We start from the raw sequence: 20,311 nt of genomic DNA, 5'->3' as shown, positions 1-20,311 counted from the left end.
CTAAATGCAGCTTTTGCCATGGCAATCCTGGATTTAATTTCACAAGGTAATCCCGTAAAATTAGGCCAAGCCCGTTTCTTTCCACATCCTCTCAATGTCATGAAGTGAACTTGACGCTCTATATGCTGAGACAACTATACGTATAGTTGGTCAGTGGCTGAGACTTTAATGTTAGGACTTTTAGTGACGGGATCTTGCGAAAGTGATAATGAAATTTAGCCGCCCATAAAAGCCGTAGAACTAACAATCGTTAATTATAAATAACTATCCACTTGACAAGGCTTCTGCTCCGTGGGTTTAGTAGCTGGATAACAAAGAGCAGACCTACTAACGTCCTAACACTATATACATTGAGGCGCAAGTCTCAAACTCTATCCGAGTACGTGCACATAATTATTTTTACAAAACTCTGACTATACCCACGATAATTCCGTTTCAAGATTCATTTAGTAGAACAGTCAACAGGCCGTGGAGGCCTATAGGGTTGTGAAACGTCGAGGCTCCCACATTTTCTAGATAATTGGGTCACAGATGGCGGTGAAGTTGTCAGTCTTACGAGCCGGTCAGCATTTACAACCAGGAAAATTCCTGGTACTCATTACTGTTAGAGGCTTAGTCGACCCCAGGACCATAGTACTGCTGGAAGAATTAAAAAAAAAATTGAAAAATCCAATGACCTCATCGAGGATCGAAACCGCAACCTTCCGGCTTGTAGCACAGTGCCTCAACTAACTACACTATCGCATGCCTCCATAGTGGAATGGAACAAGTATGAAAATAATTGTTTTATTATATTCATAATTCAATAAACGCGCGTATGTCTTGCTTACACGAGCAGATATTTCCAAATTCAGACATGGTGCTGTGATGTTTCGTAGCCGTTAATTTGGGACACTGCCAATGTCTACATTGTATTGCACAGAATAGCAGGGTGATTGAAAAATAATGATTTGTGAATGATCTGGATAGGGGCGGTCATGGTTTTGTCTAGGAACTCTCTGGGACGCTGTCTGGAGTAACTGAGGAATAACACGGAAATCTTCATTGAGGATATCCGGTTCCGTTGTCGAGGTACAAACTGAGGATCTCTCGAATACAAGCCCAGAGGTTTACCTCCGTCTTGTGCTGTTGTTACTCTGTTGCATTCAGCTCCAAATGTTCAATACCAAACTGGACTGAGACATAAAAAGTAAAAGATAAAGTTATCTCTGTGCTTAACTAATTAAGCACCTGGCCGTGAAGACGTATGGGGGAGTGGATGTATAGGTCCACGCTTTCGTGATATCGCAATAGTTGGAGGCGAGTAATTAGCTTCACGCTCAGGCCACTTTACCAATGTGGATAGAACCCCAGGTACCCATTGGATAGAAAGCAGAGTGGGTCCCAGAATTGGTCTGGTCGCTATGGAGAAGAGAAAATTCTTGACCCTACCGGGACTCGAAGTCCGACTACTCGGCCGTCCATGCCGTAGGCAGTCGCTATACCGACTACACTATCCCAGCAACGGTTGACTCGTATGAACATCAAAATTTGAAGGTTTTTTTTTTTTTTTTGCGTAAGTAAGAATATCAAAACCGGTTTCCTCGCGCGGGTTTTCGGTTTCGATCCCAGGACAAATTGTAAGCGGAAGATGTACCTTCCGTGTTTTTCCTTTACTATCTCAATTCTTATTCTTATTATTCTCATAAACATCAATAAAAATAAAATAAAATTAAATATTATATAGTTAAGTAACGGCATGAAAATGAATACAATTTTGATTCTTGGAAATAGGTTTAAATAATACTGCATTAACATAAATGGGTGTACGCGCCCCAGCTTGTTTTGCGTAACTCCCTCGCGCTATATGTTTCGTGAAATGGGGCTCAGCCATATCCATAAGAGCTAAGAAGAATGCATGGTCCTTTCCTACCTTTCCTAATGAGGACGAGCTTCAACGGGGGAGCCAGCTTAAGTAATTCATTATGTACAACAAGTTGAGTGCAGCTAGAAAGTAAAAGAGTACTGAAGCGTGTTGTGTTGTAGGACATAACTCCATGCAGTTATCTAAAATTCATTCGACGTTTCGGAAGCGATATTTTCAACTGAAACATCAGCTGACTTTCAACACTCTATACAGAGTTTTATTTCAGAAAATAGAACTCTTCGTAGCCACTATTAAAAAGTAGTATTTTCTGAGACGTGACGCCGTTTAGACCGGTATAAATTCACCGTCATTTCCGAGGATTATAATGTTTTCATCTTCGATGTTGATGAGTAAGCTCTTCTCTGCTTGCCACCTGCTTCATTCTGCTTTTTTGACTTATTCTTAGGGGATACGTTATTCCGAAACGTCGGTGCTACTGCTGAACTACACAGCCTTACAACCCAGAAGATCGTACAACTCACTTCATGTCTTAGTTCTGTGTGCCTGTAGTTTGGAATCTGCTTGAAACTGTTAAAGGCAAGATTCAGAACTGTGGAAGGTGGAATTCTTCAAATGTCACGCTAGCACTGAAGGGGTTCTGCAAAGAGACGGCACAAAGCAAGCGTCTAGCTGATGAAAGCGAAACGAGCGGACAGTTGGGTAATCCCCTATCTCATGGGCTTTCCACTGTTATTAATATTGCAGCAATGTTACGCGTGTAGCCTGCATGCAGGGGCAGCTCAGGGAGCAGACGGGCTTTAAATTCACGAACAGGGCCGAAGCAACTTGCTCAAAGCGATGGATGATAGCGGAGAATTGATTGATTCATGCATTACTTGACTGGGCACAGTTCTTTGGAGGAGCAGACGGGGGTGCACACGCAGCTCACTGTGTGGCGGTAGGGAGAGAAAGAGAAGGATGGATAAAATGTTAGAAAAGGGACAAGAGGAATGGCGGAAAGGAAAGAAGATGAAGAAAATAAATGTAGAAGGGTGGAAAGAAGGGACAAACAGAAATGTGGAAAACATAAGGTAAGTAAGACAGGCAGAGAAAGAAAAAAAAAGACAGACCCGAAACAGGGAAGAACAGAACAACAAAGAGTCAGAAAGTAAGACGGAAAGAAGAAAAGAAATGCAGGCAGAAAGAAGAAAATGATATCGGAGAGACAAAGGTGATATATATATATACAGAGAGAGAGAGAGGACAGAAGCTTAGCGAGAAATACAAGAAAAGAAATTGAACAGAGTTAAATGAAGGAAAAAGGAAAAAGTGAAATATGGACAAAACGGAATAAGAAAAGGAGAAAGAAGGAAAGAAAAAAGACTTAAAAATAGATGGCAGACAGAGAAAACGAAAATAGGAAGGAAAGGTAGAGATAAATATAAGTAAGTAACAATTATACCCACGAAGTGTAACAGCTTTCAAGATGTAAGGCCGCATCATCCATCACATCCCAGAAGATAGGACTCTTCATAACCACTGCTGTGAGAACCTCAGATCGTACACGGCTCTATATCCCAGAAGACAGAACTCTTCATAACCACCGCTGTGAGAACCTCAGATCCTACATGGCTCTATATCCCAGAAGATAGAACTCTTCATAACCACCGCTGTGAGAATCTACAGATCCTACAAAAGTTATTCATTTTAGGATATAGCTTTGCGTCTGCGCTCTCCTGTGTGAGGACAGGTAGCTGTGGGGGTTACAGTGCTTCAGCCACTCAGTTCTTACACTTTATATTGACACTAGATACTGTATTGTTAGGTCTCTAGTGAGACACTCATCAGCACAATCTGACTTTTAGAAGAATTCAAGAAATGACGTTTACGGGAAGTCACAGCATCTCAAGATACATACACAGGCTGAGGTACGGAAGGATTGCATTGTTCCATAAGGCGTTCGAGCCATAAGTTGCTAAATTTTGATAATCGTCACGTCGTGCCATTGTTACAATTAAACCGAAAGAATGATTATTCTGTAATCTCATTAGAAGTGCCTTCTAAGTGGCCAGTACCCTTGCTTCATATTCAGGAGGTCCCAACTTCAATTCTCGACACCGCCCTTCCATAGTGGACGCGCGGTCTAAGGCATGAACCGTCTTCGCCCGCTCTAACACTGCGATCGTGGGTTCGAATCCCACTCGAGGTATAGATTTCTGTGTGCGTTTATTCTATGTGTAGGTAGCGGCCATACGACGGGCTGATCCCCCGTCAAAGGAGTCGTACCGACTGTGTATAGGATTAAGAAACTGATAAAGCAGCCAAGTTCCACAGGGCTGTGGAACCATAGAAAAAATTCTCAACATTGGAGGGGCTGAGTATTCTTACAGACGTTTCAGAGTAAGATACGGTCTTGTGCGTTATAACACAGTGTAATTCGGATAGATGCCAGCGTTTGACAAGAAAATATCACTTCCATCTTCAAGCTCGAAAAGGAATCCAAAAAAGAAATCAAGCAGAAGCAGACGGCCGGTTTCTTGCTTGGCTTATGCTTCATTCATGAAGATCCAGGCCATATATCCCTCGGGAACTACTCAAGAATTTTGTGGAACCCGAAGATTCATTAACGTCTTCACAAAATCCCGTCACCTGTCCCCATCATGAGCCAGATGGATCCATTCTATACCACCCCACACTGTTTATCTCCCTTCAGGAACTGTATTAAAGTTCTGCTTTAGTGCCTGAATGAAGACCACGGTCTGTTCTTCCTTTTTCCCTTCCAGTTCTTTCGGAAAATCGCACTTTCATGATGCACTGTACAATTTGCCTCGTGTGGAGGGGGGTTAGAATAATTGCATCGAAGTCCTGCGAAAGAAAGCGAACCCGGTGCCTGGGGATATAACTGGGCCAGTCTTTCACTGGGAGACATAAACAGAGAGACTTGACCCTCTAGGTTGGGTGTTGGGTGTTGGGCGCAAGGCTGACGACCTTGCTCTGTAAAAAATTCTGCAGCGTAATTCAAGAAAGTGAATACCGGATATTTTAACTAGTGAAAATTCTGGCAGAATAATCTAAGGGAAGCTTTGGCTTAAGAAAAAAAGTTATTTTGTCAATGATGATTAATTTAATTATTATTATATAACTTACTTCATAACTTGTACTCTTCTCCAAGTATAATTAGAATGATCAAGCCAAGGAGGATGAGGTGGGCAGGGCATGTAGCACGAATGGGGGAGACGAGGAATAATGTAACGTGTCTGGAATCCGCCTTTGCCTGGTTGGCGTCCGCTTTTGCTTGCATGGATCTGAATTCCTTCAGCAGCAGCTCCATCATCTCCTGTGACTCCATTTCAGCTCATGTGTAAGTCCAATCTTTTGAATTCGTCTCAGAATCCGAACTGATCCCACTTCTGACACCAGTGTTACGTGTTTTGTGTGTCACGCAACAAATAAGTCCACTTGGGCCTCGAATTCCGTAGAACATGTATTGTTCTTCACTTCAACAGTACAATTACTATTCACTGTGACACCTCAACTGTCAACATATAGGATATTGGTGAGAAAGTCAGAAAGAAAGAGACCACTGGGAAGACCAAGGCATAGGTGGGTGGACAATATTAAAATGGATCTTAGAGAGATAGGATATTGATTGGATTGATCTGGCTGAGGTTGCGACCAGTGGAGGGTTCTTGTGAACACGTAATGAACCTTCGGGTTCCATAAAATGCTGGGAAATTCTTGAGTAGCTGCAGAATTGGCGGCTCCTCCAAAAGGGCTCAGCTGCACGAGTAAGTAAGTAACATTATATAACTTAGGTGGTTGAGGAAGCTTCTGTAAGCAAGAATTACATCGTGTAGCGTTACAAATTAAGATTCTCATCGGTTAGGTGAGAGTTCGAACATGGAAGCCTCGAAGTATGCACGTAATTGAGCGGTTTGTAATATGTGAAAAAGCTATAAATTGCATGGGTGTGCCCTAATTATGATATAGTGTTTCAATATGGAGTCTCCGGTACCTCGATGCAGTTGCCTGAGGCAGGTGCGTCCGTTTCACATCTGTTCCTGCCTCACACACGAACCCGCGTTCCCTCAGTCCGTTATAAGATAGTCAGGAACTTGCGAGGTACGAAGTTCTCACTGCAACGGATACTAAGACTACGATGTGTAGTCTGGTTGATGTATCCGCGGACAGAGAGTAGGACGGAAGAGAGAGAGAAGGGAAGATGGCCAGGCAGGTAATTATCTGTCTGAAACATCTTTGAGAATACGTCATTACCAGATAATGGTGTACATCATTACGTCATCGTCCGAAATTTACTAGATTCTGTTTTCAACATGCGTTGGGAGCAAGAAACAAATCGCCATGTTGCCTTTCTTGTTTAGCACAAGACTTGTCTTCCTTAAGGCTACCTACCTTTAGATACTGTGACATGCCGTCTAAGCGCTGGAATAGCGGAACCAGAGTAGACGTTCATTGCTACGCAACGACTCGGTAAACAGTTTCCCGCGGATATGAACACGCATACAACAATAGAATAAGTACAGTTTATGTGCAACGGCGAGGTAAACACACATCTGTAAAAAAAAGAGGAATTGTTAGGCAACGGTGTTTTCTGTTGGGGTCGTCTCGATGCTATATAATGAGTTCATAACGCAGCCATTTCTATTTGTCCGTGTCTATTAAATATATTTAAGTCCAGGTAAGCTAAATTTTTTAAACACTTTAAAAGTTTTAATACCAGGAAGGCTGCTGTGATTGTGAAAAGTTGAATATTGTGTACATTGTGTATTTCAGGCATTATGTGTGTATGTAATTTAGCAACCAGAACACCTATTGTGATGGTGGTTTCCGAATAAGTATTGATGTTCCCTCTGAAGATGTTCCGTGAGTGTGTGTGTGTGTCTTCCTATTTCTCTCTCTCCCGCTCTCTGTCTCTCTCTCAAGTTTCAATTCTGAGACAGTAAAATATGGTCGCGAGTCCCAAGGGACTCGGACCCCAGAAAGACTGCGCTGGCAAGGACCAGCAGCATATACAAAAGACAGACCCGTCCTCTCGTCAGAGAAGGCGCCCCACAGAAACAAGACCGTAACTGTCAAAAGGTAATAATTAATATCTCGTCATGAGCCCCATAGACTTACTGACTGACTGACCGTCAGTCGCAATGTGACTTGGACTCTCTCTCTCTTCATCAAAATATTTGCACAATACCTTTCGTCCTCTGAAACAAAATACATAGCCAAGAAGCGTTTAATGAAGAACCATAATAATTATAGCAAATGGCGTATCAGAACTCCGTTCTGAAATTAATTTCTCAACTACCGCACCTTTACGTATATAGCGATGTTAACAGCCGAGCGGCAGTGCTTCAAAACAACCACCATGGCTGAAGCTACCCTAAAATGTTTAATTACTACACTAACAAAAGGATGAGTGGTTTATGTCTGCGAGTGTTCAAACAAATTAAGGACCCTCAACCACCAGAGGCAATTAGCAGTCCCCCACCGGTTTCGAATTTTCTTATCTTTATTCCTCTCCCATTTATAACCCCCCCCCTCGGCTCAAATTTCAGGTTAATAGACCTAGGTCTATATTAGTGGTTCCGAACCCAAAGGGCGCTCCACCCTTGGTGACAATGAGGTGGCTCTAGAAAGGGATGAGGGAGTAATGTCAGACTCAGATGAAATAATTTATTTTATCTCCATGTAATCATTTCGCCTCTAATCACCTGTCAGAATTCTCAATGCAGGTGTTGAAAGGAATTAGATCTATTTGATTTCAATATCTGTCGCCATTATTAATTGCCAAACAGATAATACCCAACAGCATTTTCATTTTAATCCCTTAAAGAGTGAATTTCTTCTAAGTTATATATACAAATCCAGTCCGTACCTCACAGGAAACACTGCGTCTCCGCTACAAAGGCCAACCGGTTAATGCTGTTTAGGGAAATAGTCGTTGTTTATTGTGAGAACCATACGAGACACATAAATACACTCTGCGGGCAGAATGCAGAGTTTTCGGATGTTAAAGAAATTGTTACTGTGCTTAAAAATCTAAATAATAATATTAATAATAATAATAATAATAATAATAATAATGATAATAATACAAATCTATCCCTATAACAGGCCGTGGAGGCCCATAAAGTTTTGAGACGTCGAGGCTCCTACATTTTCTAGATATTCGACTCACAGACGGCGGTGAGGTTGTGTGCCTTACGCACCGGCCGCGCTTTACCACCAGGAAGTTTCTTGGTATTCATTTCTATCAGGGTTTGAATATTTTACACTCAGTTTTCGTACGGTACTGATTAAAGAGTGGGGGCACGCGGTAGCATAGTTGGTTAAGGCACTATACTACAAGCCGGAAGGTGGCTGGATCGAATCCCGATGAGGTCATTGGATATTTTCAATTGGCCTAATCTTTCCAGCTGCATTATGGCCCTGAGGTCGGCTCAGCCTCTAATAGTAATGACTACCAGGAATATCCTTGGGTGTAAAGGGCGGCCGGCGAGTAAGGCTGACAACCCTACCGCCATCTATGAGCCGATTGTCTAGAAAATGTCTGAACCTCAACATCTCACAACCCTACGGGCCTCCACGGCCTGTTATAGGGATAGCTTTACTTTACTTTCATCAGTTATACAGTATTCAGTATTAGAGGGGGTGGGTTTCCCCATGCACCGCGACTAGTAGTCTATTGTACGTCCCCCTTTAATTTCTACTGTCGCCATACCCTACCGGTACTGGTGCTCGCTCTCAGCCCCTTTCTGCCAGCGAGGTCGGCCCTCTTCTAGCAGTGGTACACGATAAGTTCCCCATCTACCGGAGGCATTGTAAACAACTTGGGCAGGAAACTTTTTACCTAATTTTGCTCAAAGGTCTCCTAGAGACATGAAGATCCTTTACGTGCCGTAAATCTATGACACGGAACCCACGGCTTAAAGTCCCTCCCGGAAGACTTGTTCCCTGAATTTTTCCGCCCTTAAAAATTCCACGACCTCCGCCGGGTTTGAACCCGCGTACCTTGAGTCAGGAGGTGGGAACGTTACCCCTAGACTACGGAGAGTTGGTTGACAATAATTAATCGTATATACAAGATGGTGGTGTTAGCGTTATTTCAGTTAAGAAATAAAAGGGATGGCTCGAAGATTTGATGAAGACCAAAGTGGGGGGAGGGGGATTGTGATGTCGAAAATTCGGAATTCGCTAATCTCTTCAAGTAGGTTATCTTTCATATATAATTAGATTGATTATGGAGGAACGAAATATGAAGGAACTAAGGACTGGGGTCCTCGTGAAGACCTCAGTTTTGGGGACGAGACAGTGTATTTATTCAATTCTGTGAGTTACTGATTACGACTCATTCACTTGCTAGAATACATAGCTTCGAATTCATGGACTGTAAATGAATGTTATTTGGAAGTAACCTATCGTAACCTAACCGAAATATTGTCCTGTATGTGCATGGAGTGACTGAGTAAACCATGACAACCTTAGGAGAGCCTGTGTCCTAATCGAGATATTAATCGATCACATCCTGAATACAAGTCGAGAGCGTTGTAGCTAAGCCGACACTCTAAGTGACGTCACGTATTCTACTCTGAAGATAGAGGCAGCAGCGCCTTAGTACATTTGTACCAAACTATAAAAGTCACACTCCAGAGGACCATAATCTTAGAGAAACGCATGGCCAGACTAGGTCCAATCATTATAGAAATTAACACGATATTAAAAACTTTAAAATTTATCTTTTATTGCTAGTGGGGTGGGACTAAGTCCCTTGTACTGCGGCCACTTCTGGCCTACTGTACAAGCCCCAGATGATAGGTGAGGGTGATTGTGGAGCAATTGGTGGAATGAAGATTGGCAGGGGAAACCGAAGTCCTCGGAGAAAACCTGCCCCAGGGCCACTTTGTCCTCCACAAATCCCACTTGAGTAGACCCGGGATCGAACCCGGGCCGCCGCAATGGGAAGCCAGCGACTAACCGCCTGAGCTATGGCGTGGCCTAAAATTGATCTTACAGGGTGTGGACTGGATTTATCTGGCTCAGGATAGGGAGCAGTAACGGGCTCTTGTGAACATGGTAATGGACTTTCGGGTTCAGTAGAATACTGGGAAATTCTTGATTAACTGGAGCACTGCTAACTTCTGAAGAAGGAATCGATCCTGTGGAGTTAGATAAATAGTTAAAGGCTGCGTTCCAGTGATTGGCAATCGTGCTTCTCATTAGGGAGGTCAAGTTTCGAACAGGAGACGGTTAGAACTGAATTTCTTTTGCCACTCTTCAAGCCCGTAAGACAAACACTGGAAGAGTAGGCAGACTAAAATATAAATGAAGGGAAGTGTTAGGTTGCACAGCCAAGCAATCGATTTTCGATTCCCGACAGAAGCAAGAAACTGTAGAACGTAGAGCCGTTGCTATGCGACGACTGCGAGATGGGAGGATATACCAGACCCATTTCTAGGCAACGACTCGGTAAAAACATTACAGCGGAGACGAATATACACAACAAAAGAACTGTTGAACGAGTCGTTTTCTATGCAGTCCGTATCATAACAAAGGAAAATAGGTTATTAGTTCTTCCTGGAACTTCTTGTTAAGTGATGATTTTGTTGAATATGCAAGCTGCAACTTCTGGAAGTCCTGGAATGTTAAATCCACAGAATAATGATAATAATATTTTAGAAGTAGCTTTAATCGTAAGAGAAGACATTTTATTACAGACTGAAACATTAACGTTTATTGTTGTCGTAATCCAGTTCTATCCTAATGTGAGGTTACTTTTGCATTTGGTTTCCAAGGAAACGACATAATGATAGACCGACAAACACTAGGAGAGTTAAGGTCCGTCCACATTACTCGTGCTCGTGCGTCAGAAGCTTACTGCTGCCGGAAAATCAGGATCTGGAGCTGACGAAGTGGACGCCCAAATTGGTTTCCATTTCTTCACAACAGATAGCAGCAGTAAGCTTCTGACGCACGAGCACGAGTAATGTGGACGCGCCTTAAGAAACAGCAAAAGGTGGGGAACTCAGCGTTGACAAGCTTTGTGTAGGTTATGATTAGTCACTCCTGTCAGTAATCCACTGTTTAGATGATCTTGTATGGAAGGAGGTAGTACGTTTATGACATTATTTTATTATTATTATTATTATTATTATAATTAGAGGGGGTGGGTTTCCCCATGCATTTAGACCAGTTATTGGTCCATTGTGCGTCCCCCTTTAATTTCCACTGTCGCCATACCCTATCGGTACTCGTGCGTGCTATAAGCCCCGTTCAGCCAACGACGTCGGCCGTCGGTACCTGATATTTCCCCCATCTACCAGAGGCATTGGAAACTACTTGGGCGGGAAATTGTTGCCTAATTTTGCTCAGAGGTCTCCTAGAGACATGAGGATCTTTTACGTGCCGTAAAGTCCCTCCCGAAGGACTTGTTCCCTGATTTTTTCCGCCCTTAAAAATTCCACGACCTCCGCCGGGTTTGAACCCGCGTACCTTGAGTCATGAGGTGGGAACGTTACCCCTAGACTACGGAGGCCGCTTTTATGGCATTAACTAACTGCCATTAAATTTCGTGATTATGAATAATGAATTAATGCAAGAAGCAAGGGTGGTTTTCCTCCATTATTAAGCCACTTGATGCAGGCACGTGGACTGAACCCAGAAATAATCCCAAATGTTTTCTCTTGACTCTGTATGTTATTGTACCCACTGTACAAAGTCCACTTGAAATGGTTATTATACATTGTTCTTTCTGCAGGCACAAATGTAGTTCTTCCACTCAGCTACACTGATTAACTGTTAGGTTTTCATCCACGTTCAGGTCAACATTTCTTGTCGTTAAATACTTAATAGGTTCCTAAAAATAATCGATTGATTAGAATTTCATTTATCGAACAGGGGGGCCAAAGGTAATATTCTAGACTAGTATTTTGGTGATGCTGGGTTCGAATCTCGGCCGGAATATCGACTGAGATTTTTCATGTATTTCCTCAGTCACTCCAGGCAAATATCATGATAATACCTCGATTAGGTAATGACCGTTTCTTTCCAAATATTTTCCCAATTCAGAATAAGTCATAAATCCATCCGGTTCTATGTAATCTCACACCGAAAGCTTCTTTATATAACATATCCTACAAAATTATTTTAACGGATTTGGTCAATGCATTGCTAGGCAACGGCTCCCTAAACACGTTCCAACGCGCAACAATGAAAGCTGTGTCTCAGTTGACGAATGTTACAGCTCGTTGTTAGACAGCAGTCAGCGCGCCAATGAACTAGTTGGGTATCGATCACGTGATATGTTTTCTGTGCATCGTCCGTATCGAGGGTTTATAGGGACAACGAATGTCGTTCGCAGTAAGTCATTGCTGAGAAGCCGTGAATCAAGGACACGAAGCCGTCACTGAAAAGAGTTGTGAGGATTTAGCAGTGAATCCAACTAACCTGAACACGGAGGCACCAGGTTCCTGCGAAACATATGTACTTATGCAGCAAACTACACGATTTCATAAACTATAAGACCATATACAAGGGCACGGGGTAACATAGTTGCTTAAGGGACTATGTTCGAAGTCTGAAGGTCGCGTGTTCAATTCCCGATTGATCAAATCCTTCCAGCCGTATTATGGCCCTGGGATCGAATCGGCCGTTAACAGGAATGAATACCAGGAATCTTCCTGGTGGTAAAGGACGGCCAGAGCGTAAGACTAACAACCTCACTGCCATCTGTCATCAGAGTGTGTAGAAAATATGGGAGCCTCAACGTTTCACAACCCTATGGTCCTCCACGGCCTGCTACAGGGATACATTTACCTTTACCTTTAATGGGACATATACGTACCATAAAAACCTGGGACTATATATCACATTTCTATGTAATGTAATGAAACACAACTCAGTAACCTGCAACGAAATTGAATAAGATAATCTTCTTACAGTTCTCTTATTGCGTACATATCTCTGTTCTCGGTCCTCGTTTATTGATAATAAAAATCCGTTTTTGCAAAGTTAGTAACACAGTAGACGTGACTGGGCACGAGATTTAATCCAGGTAGCGATATCAGCAATGTCCGTCATTTCACGCCTGTTTATCGCTCTCTCTGTATGTTCCTTCTTCATACCATTTTTTTCTACGAAATTTGAAAATGATTCATTTCGCTGTGAAAGACAAAGAATTCCGGAGATAAGGACTGACGGACGGACGGACTCCTGAACTCCTAATGAATGATCCGTATGTTTGATCAAAAGCCCAGAATTCGAGTTAAAAGTTCACTGTTAATAAGCAATTATTTGTTCACGGGCCTGCAGCCATTTTCATTAAGACCGTCTCTTTTATTACATCTGGTTAAACTTCCCAAGGCTTTTTCCTTTCTGCTTCAGTTCTCAGTTCTTCTGTAGACCAAGGAGTTTTAATTAAAACATTAAATGAAATAAAGTAGCATTCAGAAATGCTGAGAATCAGAATACATTATGCTAAATTTATCCCATTACTGACTTGCGAAATGCTTAGAAGTTACTGGTCCTTAAATAATAGGTAACATTTATATGAACCACATTGTGGTTGAGTGGTTACTACTGCTGCTGCAGCTAGAAGATGAAGGTAGAATGTTCCTCCGAAACGTCGACAAATATCTACTAAACTACACGGCGTAACATTAGAGGAGAGAGAAATCTTTATAGTGACCGCAGGTAGAACTTCACGTCTTCTGCTGATTTCGCTAGCAAAGGATTCCATACTTACTCCTTGGTTGTATAGACCTCTCAGGGCCTTGGCCTACTTTTCGAGAGAGACCCATTTTTCTTCATTAATGCCGTTTCGCTCCAAGCCATGTAGTTTATATAGCATCCTCGCCTTCAGCATGGCGAGATATTTCACATATTAAAGAATTTTCAAGAAACTTTAACATGGTATATTTATAAAATATCTTGTAATAAATTTTACATTCCTATCTACACTAGCCCATATTTCACCAAACGAGAAGACAAAAGATTTTTCCTCGCTTTATCTCATGCTACTGTTTTACAAAACAGGACTGCATAATAATTTTATCTAATTTTTCGAATATTTTATCATATTGAAAAGGTAAAATTATCCCTGTTCTTAATTAAGCACTATGCTATGAAGGCACGTGAGAGAGTGGAGTTATAGCTCCACGATTCTTTGCTTCGTAATCAGATTGTCGTGAATGGTGAGCTTCATGCCCCGGCTGCCTTACCTACCGGGAAGGAACACCCGGTACCAATTGAGTGTTAGGCTGGTTGGGTCCCAAAACCGGTCTGTACACTATGGGATATAGAAAGACCTCTTGATGTTCTCGGGAATCGAACATTGATCGTCGCTATACCGACTAAGCTACCTTCGCTCCTATTTTATCATGTTGCAAAATTAAATATTTTAAAGGATATGGGGGCACGCGATAGCGTAGTTGGTTGAGTTGGTTGCTACGAGAGGGAAGGTGGCGGGATCGAATCCCGATGAGGTCACTTCCAGCCGCACTATGGCCCTGGGGTCGACTCATTCTCTAACAGAAATGAGTACCAGGAATATTCTTGGAATATTCTTGGGATAAAGGGCGGCCGGCGCGTAGGGCTGACAATCTCACCGCCATCTTTGAGCCGATTGTCTACAAAATGTGAGAACCTCAACATCTCACAACCCTATGGCCCTCCACGGCCTCTTCCAGGGATAGCTTTACTTTTACTTTTTACTTTGAAGGATATCTATGGAAAGAATATTAAAAATAATCACCAAGACATTAACAGGATTAAAGAGTAGTAGTAGTGCAATCTCCTATATCTCCACTTCCCTATACTTCGTGTTAACTAATAAGGCACAGGGACAACTTTACCTTTATGTAAGAAGTTCATACAACCGGCATGTTGATATTATTTTTCGACTTGTTTTTGTGAGAATTTACTTGTCACTTATGTGGCTGTTGTGAAACTGATCACTATTGTAATCTCCTAAGAGGTTCGTAGTCCAGTAAGTCGATTTTGTCACGTGATAGTGACTGTAGATGGGGTTTGGTTTGGTAATTTTATTTATTGAATTCTTACAGATCATAACTACAAGTAATTCTAGCGCTAGCACTAATTCACTTATTCCGCAATTCACTGCAGCATTTACGAAGTCTCCTCAGACTTCTGTGGTTTCACCCGCTTGCGGACTAAAACCACGGAGTTTTATATATATATATATATATGTCAGTATGGACACTTAGGGCAGTAGATCAGAAACATCTGGAAAGTTTCGAAATGTGGTGTTGGAGAAGGATGGAGAAGATCAGTTGGACCGATTATGTGAGAAATGAAGAAGTGTTATTTAGAGTCAGTGAGCAGAGGAATATCCTACCAGAAATAAGAAAACGGAAGGCTATTGGATTGGTCATGTTTTACGCAGAAACTGCCTTCTAAAAGAAGTTATTGAAGGAGAGGTAGAGGGGCGGATAGAAGTTACAAGAAGACGAGGAAGAAGACGTAAGAAGATGCTGGATGACCTTGGGGACAGAAGAGGATACTCTCATTTGAAGGAGAAAGCTCTAGATCGCATTAAATGGAGGAATTGTTTTGGAAGAGACTGTGGACCTGTCGTCTTGACAGATTACTGATGATGATGATATATGTCAGTGTAATTACATGCAATTATCGGAATGACAACAGAATCAACCTTTTCATACATTTCACGACGTCTAGCGTAAAGTGATATAAAGGACAACAAGCCTTTGATTTATAATTTGTCTGTCTTTATTCATTTATTTAATTATTAAATTATGATCAATTTGCCGATTATAATCAAAATTGGGTCACTTAATTTAGTATGTAAGTTAATAAGAAGCTCTCTTTTCGGTTCATAACTGTAGTTACTAGTACACATTAGTTATGTGATTGGTCCTAATGGAAGTTAATGTGATTGTTCCCACTTTACTTGAATGCAGCACGCCAACCAACTGGGTGGTTCGATTTTGTAATGTTCATAAACAAATGAGAACAACATACCAGCACCAAAAACCATAAAAGCAAGATGATTTCATTTCAGTGCACTAAAAGCGCACGAACATTTAATTACTGATTCAATTTTAGGATTTAACTCCCCATCGCAACGCATCTTCTGCACAGTTCCGGGATTGTTATATTTCAGTTGAGTTTTACAGCGGATATAATTATTTATAATTAATAAGTGTTAACGGAAATTAACTAAATTCGTAGAACAGATTTCTTTTATAACAGCCAAAGTTTCATTCACATGTATATCAGAATCCGCCACTAGACTGTATTCTTAGCCGGATGAATCCAGTCTACATAATCACACCCTATTTCTTTAATATCCTTTCTTAAGAAAAGATATTAACTTATGTGATCATACTGTTTATGTGTTCATGTCTGGCTCTATGCCCCCAAATCCAACTTTTTAAATATTTCGCTATTTTTCACGAAACTTGGTATAAGTGTTCTGCCTGAAATTCCTTTCTAATAAAAATAATATCAAAATTTTTACCTAAATCTACCATGTGATTTCTTACCCTAAGGCTTCCGAATAAAATTTTGCAAGCATTTCTGATCTCTCATTCTACAAAAATAATTTAATTAAAGTGGCACACCACGCCATGTAAATCCACCTTGATATTCCTGTAGAAATCACTGATAACAAAATATCATATAATTCGCTAGTGGGGGTGAAGTCTAGCTGGGTCCACTCGGCACGGCGGCCACTGATTGGCCTATTGTACCTGTCCCGGATGATTATGATGATGGAGAATTTGGTGGAATGAATATTGGCAGGGGAAACCGAAGTACTCGGAGAAGACCTGCCCCAGCGCAACTTTGTCCACCACAAATCCCACTTGACCAGACCAGATATGGAACCCGGGCCGCCGCGGTGGGAAGCGAGCGACTAACCGCTTGAGCTATAGCGCAACCTAAATATCACGTAACAAGAGCCTTCTACTTTTCAAGGATAGGTTATAAGACTGTTCCCACTTCAGCCCAATGTTTGCAAGGTAAAGCTATCCCTGTAACAGGCTGTGGAGGCCCATAGGGTCTTGAGACGTTGAGGTTCCCACATTATCTAGACAATCGGCTCACAGATGGCGGTGAGGTTGTCAGCCTTATGCACTGACCGCGCTTTACCCTCCAGGAATATTCCTGGTATCCATTTCTATTAGAGGCCGAGTCGACCCCAGGGCCATTGTGTGGCTGGAAAGATTTGGTCAATTGGAAAATCCACCTCATCGGGACTCGAGCCCGCGACCTTCCGTCATGTAGCTTAGTGCCCCAGATGTTTTCAATGTCTAGCAGTATACTTTGTTCCCTCGCGTAAGGTAAATCAGAACGAATTGCGATGGCTACCGTGCAGGACTCTGTCCACTTTTGTCTGCAGGAACCTCAGTTCTCAAAGAAATGAAGACTGTAGGCCCACTGTTGTTTATTTAACGACACTGTAAGTAGATCACACTATAGAGCGTCGGATGATACGATAATTGTTGAATTGGAAAAGATACGGAAGGAGGCGGTCGTGGCCTAATTTAATTTGTTTTCCTTGATACTACAGCCACAGTGGGCCTAGGCCTACATCCATGAACCTAATTTAATTTACTATCACAAAATTCTCCTGGAGCGGTTGAGGAAAACCATAAAATTCCTGTCAGCTTAGTCGATGTCGTTGCCGATATTTTAACCCAGTGCCTCACGAACAGTAATCAGAGATGTTAGCATTCAGAAAAGTTTCCTAATACCAACAGGAAATATTTTACTTCCCACTGCATGCTACATGAGCTGATAATTTTATCCTTCTTGTTTTAGTCCTTATAACATTATACATTATAATGTAATTTGTATATTTGGTTTTCAGTTATTCGGTGAACTCAGTTATTAGCGAGTGACGCAACATATTGTAAAACACTACCGCCGTATCATTCGCTGCGTTAATGCTCTCAACCGTACAAACTTATTTCTACAAGAAAACCCTAAAGCCTAACGTTAGAAGATTTTTATATATTTAATTTAAAAAACGTAACAGATTGTCACATTCTCAAAGCAGAATCAAATACCTAATATTCAGGCTTAGGTCTTGCATTTAAAAATGAGTTCCTAAGGTTGGCAGCGCAGTTAATCTGTTGTACAGTATGGCGATGAATAATCAAGTTGCTTGGAGCACCCGCTAATACATTTTGTAACTACGTTTTCCTTTTATATTTAAATTTTATCCACTTTAATTTGTTTTAAAACGATTCTAAATACTCCTTTTCTTTAGAATGAGGAAATAAATTTAGACTTCTTGCAGAAATATATAAAATTGCAGACCTCATTCGCTTCATACAGTGATATATGTAGTCAAAGCAAACGTGAAAATAAATTATATCAAACGGGTCTGCTCAACTTCACAGGAAGAGTGGCCGACTCCTTCTTCTGATGAAATTTCCATGTTTTTCCCCCTCGGCACTACAGCCCCAGTGGGCCTAGGACTACCTCCATGAACTTCTCCGTTCACTTCGGTTTTTATAGATCTTACACATTCGGCAGGACTCCTTGGGCGGGTGATCAGCTCGTCGCAAGGCCTCTACATGTAGACAAACACAGAAACACGCACACACACAAACTAAACATCCATGCCTTGGGTGGGATTCGAACCCACGAAGACAGTACATGCCTTAGACCGCTCGGCTACCGTGACCGGCTTTCAAAAAGACTAGCGAAATTTATTTAGGTGTTTTAGAGCATACGGCCTAAATGTCTATAAAGCGGTTCGAAGTAACACTACAATATTACACTACAATCGCACTAAAGTGGACTGTTCTAAAAGTTGTTCGAACTGGTCGCCACAAGGTGGTAAGAATATTAATCTCACATGAACAAGCTTCGTGATATATATATATCTAATGGGATGAATACCAGCATCTGGAGACGGGGACTACCTCTGAGGACGGAGGCAGAGTTCGGTTCCCGAAAAGTTGTTTTAAATAAAAAACCAGGGCTATGAAAAATGTCCAAAAGTCAATAATTGTACCAGCTTTTCGGTGACAACACCTTTCAGTTGTTATAAATTGGTAGATTCGTAGCATATGCACAAACTGTCTTACAAAAGACCAGAGATAAACATACTCGTGGGCGTCAATTCTGCTGATCTGTCTCTGAGGAGTTCGTCCAACCATTCAATCACATAAATATAAGTGTTCAGATAAGTTTCAGTATTGACATTAGTTTAAACGTACTGCAATTCCATGGCTTTGATTGTGTTTTCTAATAAGAATGAAGCACGAAACATTTCTATGGCGGTTACTCGTTACAAAAAGACGAGAAATGAGTTTTAAATTATGTTAAAGACAAACAAATGATGTTTTTGCTTGTTATAGGAAGACTGAAATAAATGTAACATTTCTTCAAAATAAATAATCAGTATGCTGAATGTATACGAACACAAAAATCATATTCCAATCTATTGCTACTTGTGTAACTCTAAGACTTAAAACGCCTTTCTGTGAAATAAACATTGCAATCAGACTGTATAAGTACCCTTGGGGAATTGAAAAGCTGTAGTAACACAAATAAACTGAAACTCCTCTTTATTTCTTTGATGTAATTTTAATTAATTCTCTCTACATGACAGAGGTGCGTTACGAGAGTGCAATAGAATTCACTCTCGTAATGTGAAAGGAACGGAGACAAACTACGATTTCACAGATTAAGCAGTAATGAAGCTAAATGAAGTCTGGGTCCGATATAAGATCTTTTTTAAATGTCAAAATAATCAGAGTTTGGAAATTTAAACTTAAATAAGGATGAAGGTTACTGTCTTATGAGATACGTATAACAAGCTGTAGTTCCTTCATAGTCAACCGATATTTCGGAGGAGCATATCGCCTCCATCTTCAGGGTACAATAAGCCTAGCAAAATACAACCTTCAAAGCAGGTAGCAAACTTCGGTTGACTTTCAACTGGCTACACGGTGTTATATCCTAGGAGATGGTACATTCATAACAACCACTGTGAGAACTTTAAATAGTACTTAAAAAAATTCTTCGTAATCGCCTGATTAGAACTTCAGGGCGTGCAGTAGCCCCTCATCATAACGGAGAGCATGCGCGTTACTGCAGATGTCCGCTATAACCGATTGAAGGAGAATTCACGGAAGTGCACCATAGAATACATAGCCAATACACGCAAAGTACATAGAAACTTATAATGACATATAAATAGTTTTATATTGGGTTTCTATCTTGTTTTAAATTGTTGTCCGTTATATCAGAAAACCGTCTCATCCTGGTCCGTTATAACAAAATCTTACAAGACCACATTTTTTTAAATTCGCTTAGTGGGGCATGGAGTCCAGCTGGGTCCACTCGGCACAGCGGCCACTGATTGGCCTATTGTAGCCTGCCCCGGGTGATTATGATGATGGAGAATTTAGTGGAATAAAGATTGGCAGGGGAAACCAAAATACACGGAGAAATCCC

The 20,311-nt window shown here is 41.4% G+C and overlaps 1 protein-coding gene across 1 annotated transcript in view; it reads right to left on the bottom strand.

The window, feature by feature from the left end:
- The window catches only part of LOC111865569 (serine/threonine-protein phosphatase rdgC), a 126,986-nt gene that overhangs the window by 63,280 nt on the left and 43,395 nt on the right, over positions 1 to 20,311 (bottom strand). The window lies entirely within an intron of this gene.

Source organism: Cryptotermes secundus, unplaced genomic scaffold (assembly GCF_002891405.2).
Source record: "Cryptotermes secundus unplaced genomic scaffold, Csec_1.0 scaffold81, whole genome shotgun sequence".
In the NCBI taxonomy this organism is placed as follows: domain Eukaryota; kingdom Metazoa; phylum Arthropoda; class Insecta; order Blattodea; family Kalotermitidae; genus Cryptotermes; species Cryptotermes secundus.
The sequence above is the reverse complement of the archived record's forward strand: the minus strand, read 5'-3'. Positions and strand labels throughout refer to the sequence as shown.